The sequence below is a fragment of the Ambystoma mexicanum genome, chromosome 12 (genome assembly GCF_040938575.1).
Source record: "Ambystoma mexicanum isolate Mex_15411 chromosome 12, UKY_AmexF1_1, whole genome shotgun sequence".
In the NCBI taxonomy this organism is placed as follows: domain Eukaryota; kingdom Metazoa; phylum Chordata; class Amphibia; order Caudata; family Ambystomatidae; genus Ambystoma; species Ambystoma mexicanum.
This window is the reverse complement of record NC_090936.1, coordinates 303,429,037-303,442,048: the sequence shown is the minus strand read 5'-3', so window position 1 is coordinate 303,442,048 and position 13,012 is coordinate 303,429,037.

Sequence of the window (13,012 nt, the reverse complement as noted above, 5' to 3'; positions counted from 1 at the left end):
AGCAGAATAAAATGTGCATCATCTTCCTCCATAAGTGTATTTTTGCAACATGAGAGATGTAAAATGAGAAATAAGAACCTGACAAGTTTTCAGTGTCACAAGGTTAAAGTAACATATCATTCCCTATCAATATAAATAACGTATCATATCATATCATTCTGCCGTTTGCGAATGTACACATCTCATTAACTGCATATCTGTGCTTAACATCATTCCCTTGAGCTGTATACTTTTTGTTGTATATCTTTTGAATGTCATTTTCATATTTTCTTATTAGATACAATGGTAAAATCTAAAACAGATAAATAGCTTTGATTAAAGAAATGTACTATGTGAATTATACTCCTATATGATTCACAACTTGCAGCAGCTTTTAGTGGCGAGGAGGCTGGTGATCTTTAGAGGGCATCTTGATTGTAAATGATTGGAAGTCTAGTCTTGTGAATTTTTAATTCGGGGTCAGTTCATATTTTTTCCTGAATAAGCACAATAGACAGAGTGCAGTGAGGGAGCACTAACAAATATAGGTGGTTTTCTGAATGTTCTCCCCTTGAAATGTTCTTTAAAATAATGGATTGTTTGAAATGGTGCATTTTCAAACATATTTGAGAAAAACTTGTAAAAAAAACGAACTGTTGGTTATGTAGGGTACCATGAAATAAATCCAATTGATCCATGCCAAGTGACCAACAGCGTACCCGGCCATTGTACGACATATGCCTAATGTCTGTCCCTTTCATATAGTCCATCATTGCCACTGTAATACTTTTTATGATGGTGCCCAACATATTTGCCAGTAATGCCACTGTAAAACGGTAATGACTGAAAATATCATGAATAAAAAACCCAAAGGTAGAAATGTCCGGATTTCGACTGTACCAAAATTGCATAAAGCCGAAAATGCTGAACATTTCAACCAGTTTCATTATAGCAAACAAGGCAAGCAGGGGTTGCGGGGGTGTCCTCCGCACCCTTGTTTGCCATAATGGAATTGGGGGTGTCCCCTGCATCCGAAATCTAATGAAAACAATGGACAGACCTCCAAAATCCTGTCATTACATCTTCATCATAGAATGACCATGTTTTTCACCTCACACGTTTAAATATAAACACCAGTTATTTTTTGTTTGGACACTTAGGTGGTGCTTCAGTGCCACCTTTAAGCCGAAAATATTGCATAAGAGTACAGAATGGGAGAAAAGGCATATGAGGAGGGACGTAATACCGGTAGGTTATGCTTGGTTATTTGTGCACCCATTCACTGCCCATGGCCATGTGAATCCTTATGGCCATTCCTACCCAGTTCCTGCCCCTTCCCAACCAAAACACCCCCTCATGGAACTCTTTGTGATCGCTTCAATCAAGTCTTACCATCAAACTTTGCACTTAAAATGACTGCTATGGTTTTTCAAAGCAGTCTTCTGAGAGTTAATGACTTAAATTGAGCTGTGATCACACTGCTAGTGTAATAAAAAAAAGTCTTAACAAAGGGCCTCATTCCGAGATTGGAGATAGCCATGGCGCTATGTGCGCCAAGGCTGCCTCCAATGCCGGGTCCGGCACCGGTCTGGTTGAATGGGGACTTGCCGGGTCATTCTGACCCTGGAGGACCCGGTAAATCCCCATTCAACCAACCATTCCCCATTCCCATTTGAACCACCATAGGGCTCAATGTTAATGGGGAAGGCGCTAATAACGGGCCCGCGAATAGCAGCACCGTTATTAGCGCCCTGGTCCCTTAGCGGGACCCGTAAAGGACGTGTGGTCAGACCACACGTCCTTTACGGTTCCCACTAAGGGACTTCGGAATTGGGCGGTAAGGGATTACCAGCACCGGTCTCCTTACCGGTGCCCGGTATCCCTTACCGCCCAACTCATAATGACCCCCAAAGTCTGCCTTCAGCCATTCGATTTATGAACACTATCCTTCAACAAAGTCCTGTTAAAAAGAAGCATTGGCAAAAACAACAGTTTTGGCTTGTGTACAGATACTAAGAAAAGGAGTGTGAGAGCCCATCTACTGAGAACGAACATGATTCAAATACCCTGTTTTATGGAATTTCCTCCACTCAGGAGTCTCTACAACCACGCTTTAACTCACTGCGCCCACCACAGAGGAGAATCATCCATTTGCAGATCAGTCTTTGTTCCTCCCACAAGGGCAGTCCAGCAGCGAAATTCTAGGCAATTCTCTCTGAACAAGAGTCGCCTCAGCAACCCCAGACGTGTTTCGGCCTTGTTGGGCCTCCTCAGTGAGGTGAAGCTGATCCACTGTACGACACAGCGAGCAAGGAGTCCACGCCTGGATTACCCTTGGTTACTTAGGGTGAAACCCCAAGTTTTGCAAAATTCAAAAGGAGTGCGGGAACCCCTCTACTGATAACAAACATGGGCAAATGCCTTTTACTATGAAATGTCTTCCACTTAGGAGGGTCTACAACCACATTTTAGCTCACTGGACCCTTCACAGAGGGAAAATACCATTTGCATATCAGTCTTTGTTCCACCCACAAGGGAAGTCCAGCACTGAAATGCTAGGCTGTTCTCCATAGAACAGGGTTATTGACCCATGGTCATTCTCAATAGAGGGGCTCCCACACTCCTTTTGAATTTTGTAAAACTTTGAATTGCCTAACATTTCGGTGCTGGACTTACCTTGTGGGTGGAAAACAGAATGATATGCAAATGGTTATTTCTCCTTTGTGAAGGGTGCAGTGAGCTAAAACGTGGCTGTAGAGTCTCCTGAGTGGAAGTTATTCCACAGAACAGGGTGTTTAGCCCATTTTTGTTCTCAGTAGAGGGGCTCCCACACTCCTTTTGAATGAGTATTAGACATTTGGCAGGCACTGCTATCAGATGCCCAGGTACAGAAATGGGGAAGGCACCACCTATACTAAACAATTCTTCTCAATTCCTGAAATCAGGGTACAATATGCATACACAACTGGGGGATTCCCACCAGAATTGGTTGCACCCTGGTAATTAACACTACAACAAATGTATTTATAAGTAAACAAATATCTTCAAGTCTTCATATCCGCATAAGCCATCTTTATTGATGTTGCTACTTCATTAGTGCGTGGGTGGCAGAAACAAAGGCCAATGCATTTCAGGCAAAATGTCCTTCATCAGGGAAATATCTGGCATCAGGTGGAACTAATATAGTAGTGGTGTTGTCATTGCTCCAAATTTAGAATGCACGCCAACTTGTAGCATAAGTAAGTTTCTCCCCAGATCTAGAATGCACTATTATCTATCTGAGCCTTAGAACCATTAATGGAAAGTATTGGAATAAATTAGACAATATCAGGTATTCAATTAAATTCAATGAAGGTAACGTCAGTGTATGCATATAATATATTGCTTTATTTAACCAAAGCTCTTATCTCTATTCCAAACCTATTAGACACGATAAGGAACTTTGCTAATGTTTCAGATCACAAACTTAACCTGGACAAATTGAAAATACGTCACCTATCTAAAGGATGTAATCCTAAGGATTTTACTACTCTGAGAATGATTTGATGTTCTAAATTCATCAAACACATTGGTATTACTATTGCGAGGGAAATTGACGGTACCTTAAAAGTTAAGGCCGAAGGATACGTAAATAAAATTGAAAAAATGGCTGTGAAGTGGTCACACATCTATCTAACTTGATGGGGTCGGCTGGATAAAATTAAAATAATGATTACTCCTAATATATTGTACACCTTAGCATGATTCCTATCTCGTTCCCTAAAGCCTTCTTTAAACATCTTGATACACTTCTATCTAAATTCTCATGGAAATAAACTATGCTGAACAGACTAAAACCTACTAAAGAATTGGGTGGAGTCAAATTCCCTGATTTGTTGTCCTTTTACAAATACTCAATGTTACGTCAGTTAGTTAAATTGAATATAGTGAGATACCTCAAATGTAGGCGTTTTATCATTTGTTGCTGTGTCTCAGATCCTGGTGTCACTGCTTTTGCTGTTGAATCCCCAAATGTATCCACTCGTCCTATAAGAAGGACTGGGGAGTAAAAAAGACCAGAGTGGAGTGCAGAGAAGAAGAGAGATGTCCAATTTGGAGGGAGATTTCGTTTTACCCTTTTCTATAGGGGTCAAACGGGAAAGAGGGGAAGGGGATGGGCCCAACCTGATTGGACCACTGACACAGAGCCTTAGAGGAACAAATGTGGAGAGAGAGAGGCATCCCGATCTCGCAACTGATGTACGGCGAGGCACGGGGAGTGCACCCCCCTGGAGGAACCCATGCGGGTGGTGGGTGCTGCGCAATGAGGTGAGTTTTGAGGGAAGGGATGTAGTCAGCACTTAGTCTGAACACTGAGGGTGGAAGGGTACTGCCACTGAAATGCCTCTTGAGGACCAACTGCACAAAATATAGGAGTGGTAAGGGTAGCACACCAAAATATACGACAGGGGAAGGCACACAGGCCACAGTCAATCAAAACATTGGGAGAAGAATAGGGTACCACCAGCAACAAACCCTCCTAAAATACTCACCCTTATGCTTACACCTCTCAAACTCTGAAGTAAACATAACCACATCTCAACAAACTGCACACACTTCACCACATTGCAAAAATGAAACAAACCACACATAGCACTGCACAACTGCACATGATGGCTACCAACCGAAAAACACACCTATGCTCAGCGAACAGTGTAAACCGAACTGAAGCTTCCAAAAGCACACCACAGCTCTCTTGCTCTTTCTCCCACTCAGTCCTACTAACTTACACCCCCTTACCCTCTTGCCTTACATATCAGCCAGAGCGCCAATGCCAATGCCACACAGATTATGAAGTGTGGAGGGAAGTTACTACTTCTATAACTGTGGCTTTACCAGTTATTGCACAAAATGCTCCATCCATTGTCGTATCCAGTGTGATCAATAATCACACTACGAAAGTCGCAAAAGTGTATGAGCTACTATTGTCTAATAATGATACCTCTGGAAGTGACACCATAGCATTAGAGGATAGGAACAAGATCTTACCATTTGGTATGCGTCAGACATATAGGACTACATCTGGTTGCAATCTTTCAAAACCGTGAAGGCTGCTAATGTCCCCCAAGCTCTGTTCTTTATTTTGATTGTGTAAAGTTGGATGCAAATATTGAAAAGAAGAGGGAATAGTGGTGAAACCTGGAGTACTCCACAAATGAAATGAGATTTAGCAGTAACCAAAGTATTCTCTCGCACACAAACATGTTTGTCAGTCAAAAAAGGCCAAACCCAACACAATGCAGCCCTGAAAACCCTGAGCATCCAGTATAAACCGTTCTTGATGCAAAGACAACTATCAAGAACACATACAACATCAATTATTGTCTCATAAAACAGTTCCCAACATCTCCTGCCCATCATTGAGACCGCTTATTCTCCTTGTGCTATTTCCGGTGGAAATATTCACTGCTCAAGCAAAATAAAATGTACACCATTTTCCTCCATAAGTGTATTTTTGCAACATGAGAGATGTACAATGAGGAATAAGAACGTGACAAGTTTTCAGTGTCACAAGGTTAAAGTAACATATCATTCCCTATCAATATAAATAACCTATCATATCATATCATATCATTCTGCCGTTTGCGAATGTACAAATCTCATTAACTGCATATCTGTGCTTAACATCATTCCCTTGAGCTGTATACTTTTTGTTGTATATCTTTTGAATGTCATTTTCATATTTTCTTATTAGATACAATGGTAAAATCCAAAACAGAAAAATAGCTTTGATTAAAGAAATTTACTATGTGAATTATACTCCTATATGATTCACAACTTGCAGCAGCTTTTAGTGGCGAGGAGGCTGGTGATCTTTAGAGGGCACCGTGATTGTAAATGATTGGAAGTCTAGTCTTGTGAATTTTTAATTCGGGGTCAGTTCATATTTTTTCCTGAATAAGCACAATAGACAGAGTGCAGTGAGGGAGCACTAACAAATATAGGTGGTTTTCTGAATGTTCTCCCCTTGAAATGTTCTTTAAAATATTGGTTGAAATGGTGCATTTTCAAACATATTTGAGAAAAACTTGTAAAAAAAACGTACTGTTGGTTATGTAGGGTACCATGAAATAAATCCAATTGATCCATGCCAAGTGACCAACAGCGTACCCGGGCATTGTATGGCATATGCCTAATGTCTGTCCCTTTCATATAGTCCATCATTGCCACTGTAATACTTTTTATGATGGTGCCCAACATATTTGCCAGTATTGCCACTGTAAAACGGTAATGACTGAAAATATCATGAATAAAAAACCCAAAGGTAGAAATGTCCGGATTTCGACTGTACCAAAATTGCATAAAGCCGAAAAATGCTGAACATTTCAACCAGTTTCATCATAGCGAACAAGGGAAGCAGGGTTTGCAGGGGTGTCCTCCGCACCCTTGTTTGCCATAATGGAATTGGGGGGGTCCTTCGCATCCGAAACAAAAACGTTTTGGAAAAAAAGGACCCTCCAGTGCCGGTTCCCATCCACGGAAGTGAAGGGAACTGCTGCTGCAGGGACTCTGCGACACGCAGCAAGGTGGGCTGCCAAAAGGTATGTAAGGGGTTAGGGGGACTGAGTTGTCGAAAGCTCATGTAGTAGTGGGGTGATGATTTCAAATGCGAACATTTACAATGCAAGATTTTCATCTTCGAAATGTTTGTATTCGAAATAATCACGTACATCCCTGTAAAACAAATGCTCACGATGTTTGCATCCATTATATATGCTATCATGGCCCTGTTAGACATCATCATGCTGCATGTGCCCTCATATATTGCAAGGTTAGTACTATAAAATACTTTCACGATAGTGCTCAAAATTAATGCGAGTACTGCCACTGTAAATACATTTTCATGGTACTTTGGTCAACAATATATGCCATCATGGCCATGAATAACGTTTTAATTCTGCCTGTTGTAAGGGTGCAGAATGAGGAGACTGACACACATATGGCTTAAAGGTTCCTAGAAACCTTTATTGTTTAAGAAAATAAAGAGAAAACCTAACTTTCCCAAACTCTAAGAGGGGGTTCTCTAGCTCAACTAAAACACTAATGGCTCTGTCAGAATGTCCTTGCAAATCAATAGTCCAGCGTCCTGTATCAAAAACCCTACTTCTGTCCCTTACACTTAATACCAAACTAAAGATAAGGTAGGTCTTCTTGGTCCAGAAGAATAGAATGACTCCCTTCTTCTGGACTGGGGGTAGAAGTTTGTTCCCAAGTATTGGCTTCTTCCTGGGAAAATGTCTCTCTTCTCCAGGTAAACACACAAAAGGCAAAGTTCAAACAGGTTTTTCTTGGCAGACACCCTGCCTGTTTCCTAACAGTTCAACACACACAGAGGGCATGACTCCCTTCCCCTGGTTTTGGTTGACAGAAGAATGACTCCCTTATCCTGGTATCTTTTCACTTCTTAGGACATTTCTAGATCATGAGGGGGAATGACTCCCTTCCCCTGGTCGCTCTCTCACTTTAGGTTCACAGTTCACTACCACCAGGGGAATGACTCCCTTCCCCTGGCCCATATATCGTTTAGCTTCAAATACACAGTTATATGTTAGAAGGGTCCTCTGACCCTGGCTTCTTTTCTTCTTTGATTGGACTCACTCTGTATCTCTCTTTAACAAGTACTGCAACAAGGAAAATTACTTGTGTTCCTTGCTGATTTTGGGTCCCAGACCCTGGCTTCTCTCTCTGTTCATTTGGGCCATCCTGTCTCTCTGTCCTGCCAAAAATGACCCAGAAAGATACCTCACTTCCTGGTTTGGGTCCCAGACCCCTGTTCCTTGCACTCTTTGGTTCAGCTCTCTTGGCTCACATTCTCGCCAACTACAAATAAGAGGAAGAAGCCTCGCTCCTTGATATGGGTCGCCAACCCCTGTGTCTCTCACTCTTTGGTTAGGCTCATTTGGCTTAATCTTTCACCAAGTACTGATACGAGTAAGATGCCTCATTCCTTGATGTAGGTCCCCAACTTCTGTGTCGCTGACTCTCTGGTTCAGCTCACTTGGCTTACTCTCTCGCCAAGTACTTATACAAGGAAGATGCCTCGCTCCTTGATATGGGTCCCGACTCCTCTCTGGTGGTCACTGGGCTGAGGTAGTGTTCCTCTGATGCAGGACCACATTGCCCCTGTCCTGTGTCCCTACCGGGCCTCTTGAACTTCCACTTTCCTGCCGTTGAGATCAGGTAGCTCTCCGGTTCTTCCTGAGATTGGGCATCACTGAGGCAGCACCAGAGTTCTTTCTCCATGGGTTCCTTGACTGCTCAGATCTGTGGTCTGCTTCTCACGACCCACCACCACATGGTACTTCAGGACTGGCAGAGAGGTTGCTTCCTGATTGGCCTCCTCAGGACTTCTATGGCTGCTCACCTGCATCCACCGCTCTGCCTGGTTCTTCTCTGGGTGCGATTCCAAACTCCCGGGTTCATCGCAGGCTGAAGACACAAAGTCCTTCTTCAGTTTCCTTTTTGTTATGCAGGTTCCACCCTGGCACAATGTCCACACCCGCAGTAGTGGCTGTCATGTAAGTCCTTATTCCTCCTTTGGCCACCTCGTCCCTGTACCTGGGTCAGGCAAACCCTCGGGGCTCTTCAAATTCTTCTTCTTCCAAGTTCATTTGGTTAAGTTAACCATGCAGATGTCACAAGTGTATGTGTCTACTCTCTGTATGGGAGTATGTGTTGCAAGAGGAGTCTAAGGACTGAAGGGGTGTATACGGCATGGGTGGAGGATGGGTATACCGCATTCTCCTAAAATGTTCTCCATTTTTCCCAGAGGGTAGATCTCTTCCCATGAGATCCTCCCACTAAGTACCACTCCCAGGGGGACTATCGGGTAGTGACCTCCCCATGCTGGCCTCATGGGATCGGGCTCCCCCACAGGGAGAAGTTACAACATCTTGGGATTTGGCGCTTACACTTCCCCTAATGCTGCTGGCTTCCTCATCTTCTAGAGGAAAATGGGACAATAAATCAATGTTTCCATGTTCCCTTCCCTTATTGTGTTTAACTTTAAAACAGAAAGGTTGAAGATCAAGGACCCAGCACATGATCCTGGCGTTGGCATCTTTTCTGAGTCTAAGCCGCATAAAGGGTGAATGATCTGTGATAAACTTGAATTTTCAACCCGTGAGGTAATATTGGAGGTATCCTATGGCCCATTTTATCGCTAAAGTTTCCAACTCAATGGTGGCATAATTTCTCGATCGTTGGAATAGTTTCCGGATTATATAAAGCACAGGATGTTCCACTCCATCATATTCCTGCCATAATACTGCCTTTGCCCCCAATTTGGAAGCATCTGTTTGGTGCTAAATCCTAGGAAAGCCCTAAAATCCCTTTTTGGGGATGGGTGTTTCTTGGACAGCACAGCCTTTTTGAAATTGTGGCTGAACCAGCCAGTTTCCTACAAAGAAACCCAAACAAGGGGAGCATTGCCCAATTTGATCGAATTCTATTGATCGAATGGTACTGGCCAAATTCAGTCAGATGTACCATTCGATCAATATTATTCAATCAAATTGGGTAATACCCTGGTAACTTCATACAGATGGTACATATGTTCTTCTCAGGTTTTGCTATGAATGACAATATATCGTTCAGATAGGTGCCACAAAAATTGGAATATGGCTGCAAATTCTGGTCCATTCATCTCTGGAAAGTGGCAGGAGCGCTATGGAGTGCAAATTGAAGTACTTGGAAATGGAATAGTCCTCTAAGGGTGGAGAATGAATGCAATTTTTTCTTTGTCCTCCAGCTTTAATCGCACCTGCCAATAACCCTTGGTAAGATCAGTCATAGAGAGATAAACGGCTGTGCCCAATTGAACAATAAGATCATTAATATATAGCATTGAGTTGTTGTCAAACTAGGTCATCGCATTGAGCTTTCTAAAGTCTATGCAAAACCGCCACGATTTATAAGGTTTTGCCACCGGGACTATTGGCGGGGACAACAGCATTTTATGTTCAGAGGTAGAAAGTAGTACTAGGAGCTTCTGCCCAACAGAAAATGATTGTGAGACAGCTTTATCATATTGGGCTTGTTGGTGTTCTTGGGTCTTAGCCAGTTGGGTATGGACTATATCTCTTACCACAGCCATATGTTCCATAATTCGCTGTGCGGTTTGGGACAGGGGTAAGATAGCTTCTTCCCTTCCTCCCACGTTTCCCTTGGCACGTCTAAATCATCCCTCACATCATGTCCATAAAAGAGTTTGAAGGGTGAAAAACCGAGGGAAACATGGGGAGCCTTCCTGATGGTGAATAGGGCCTAAGGTGTCACTCACCGGATGGAATGCTTGGTGATCCCGCAGAGACCAGACCTCACTTGATTCCAGAGCCCTAGTTAGACCTAAACCAGGGCCTCCTCTCTGTTGAAGGATAGAACTCTTTTCAGTAATATGCCCCCAAACTGATACCTAAACTATACATCCTCCTCTAGATAACCCCACCCTAGGAAAGAAAGGACAGTAAGCTATCTACGTTCTGGATGGGATTAAGGGCAGTCAATGGACAAGGAAAGGAAAGAAAACTCCAATAAGGGTGTACTAGTCCTTACCGTGTTTGTATGAAGACATTAAAAGGAGAGAATATGTCCACAACGACTGGGATAAAATAATAAAGGGGAACTGTTAGTACGGGTGCTACCTGGAAGGAACGCTATTGTCAGGGTGGTGCACGTTGCTGCAGAGCATCCCCAAGTGCACTTGGAAGTGGAAGTCTATCAGGAGATTGGTGCGGCGTGGAAGCTGGTTCAGAAGAAGGAGTGTCAATTGGTAAATACTTCAGACAACACGAATAGGAGTGACTGAAGGGAATACAGTTAACAAGAAGGAAATATTTGCTGTGAAGTGCTTTGAAGAAGCTGTGGTCAGGAAGACAGTCCGGGTATACAGGCAGGAGGTCCGGAATGTTGGAAGCAGCCATGATGGCAAAGACCAGATGCAAAGCAGTCCGTGAGAGCAGGCGAAGGGTCTGGTACATGGGAAGTGGCAACAAAGGTAAGACAAAATCCAAGGCAGCCCATGTAGGCAGGCTAGGTGTCTGGTACACGGGAAGTAAGGTTTCAATGCAAAATGAAGACAGAACTTCACAAGAAATAAATGCCTAAGCAACTTCAATCAGAAGCAGTGTTCTACATTTGTCATAGAGTTATGTTAGACTCAAAGTGAGGCTCTGGGCTCCCATTGGAGGAATCAGGGAGAAAGTCCAGGGAAGATGGGAAACATAGTCCTGCCGTGCTACGGGAGACAGCCGCCATGGCAACAGCCCTTTTCCACGACAGTTTCCATTGTCTGTATAACACGGCAGCGAAGCGACATATCTTTTGGCAGAAAAGGGTGCCAGGCATGGGAAACTGCCTTTGGACAGCAGGATAATCATGCACAAAAATTCTGCGATGAATTGTTGCATCCCAAACCATAACAGCATCCACCCCCAAAGGCGGCAGCAACCCGCTGCAGGCGTGGAAGTGGCACAACAACGAGGGTGCGTGGATGTTCCCCATAGGTTCCAGTGTGCAATCTCCTGGGCCATACCCTTTCCAATCAACCAGGTAGTAAGGCCAACCCCTACGCATTCAAATGCCCATGATGTCAGCCACCTTGAATTCCTCATTACTGGCCACGTCCACCGGGGAAGGAACCACTAGAAGATGGACAGTAGCGGGACAAGGCTTCAACAATGAGACGTGGAACACTGCAGGCACTCTCCAGGCGGCCGGAAGGGGCAGCTGCATCACCACCGGATTGATCACTGCTGAAATGGGAAACGGGCCAACGTAACGAGGGAGAAGAGAGCGCTTGCCCGGAATCCTGAGGTTGCGGGTAGCCAACCAGACCTTAGAGCCCACATGATAATCAGGCGCAGGAGTGCAATGACGCTCAGAGAACTTTTTGGCATGAACCTGAGCACGAAGCAGATTCAGACGTACATCTCGATGAATGGCATCCATGTCCCTAACGCATGCCGGATTGACAACAGGCAGGGCAGGATCTAGAGGCAAAGAACGTGGATGTTGCCCGTACATGGCAAAGAACGGTAATACGCCTGAGGCTGTGTGGACCGAGTTATTGTAGGCAAACTCTGCAAGTGGGAGAAGAGACAACCAGGATTTCTGAAACTGTAAACAAAGGCATCTCAAATACTGGTCAAGGGTTGCATTAACCCATTCGGTCTGGTCATTGGTTTGAGGATGGAAAACCGTGCTATACCTGTCGTCAATGTGAAGAACACAGGTCACTGCCTCCCAAAAGCGCCCAGTAAACTGCAGACCACGGTCGAATATAATGACAGCCGGAAGCCCAAAGAAATGGAACACGTTTTGTAAGAAGAGATCCACTAATGTGGATGCTGATGGAAGACCCATACAGGGCACAAAGATAGCCATCTTCGTGAAGAAATCGATCACAACCCAAATAGTGTCCATACCGCCCACTGGAGGGAGGTCCACAATAGAATCCATGGATATCATGTACCAGGGTTTGTGTAGAATGGGTAGAGGCTGCAATAGACCAACCAGCTTGGAATGGGAGGGTTTACATTGGGAGCAGAACAGGAGGCCAAATAATCAAAAACATCCCTGGACATGGCAGGCCAGCAAGCCCAGCAACAAAGTGACACTAAGGTCTTCTGTTGCCACAGATGGGCTGCCAACAGGGAGTCGTGAGAGCTGGCCAAGGCACATAAACGTGCTTCCCCCGGAGGAATAAACAGACATCCCTGAATATATGGAAGACCTTGTACCACGTCCAGCTGAAGGGAGGTGCACTCCTCTGGATGCGCAGACACCCATTGCGAGATGATGGAACGTAAGGCAGGCTGTGGGGTGCAACCACACACCACCCTACACGGTAGAAACAAGTTGGATCTCTCAGTGGCGATGCAGGGTTTCAAAGACAACCGCAATAGGGCATCTGCACAAGTGTTGAGGTGGGATGGGCGATAAGTAATCAGGAAGTTGAAAAAAGGTGCCAGCAGGCCTGTCGAGCCGTATGGCA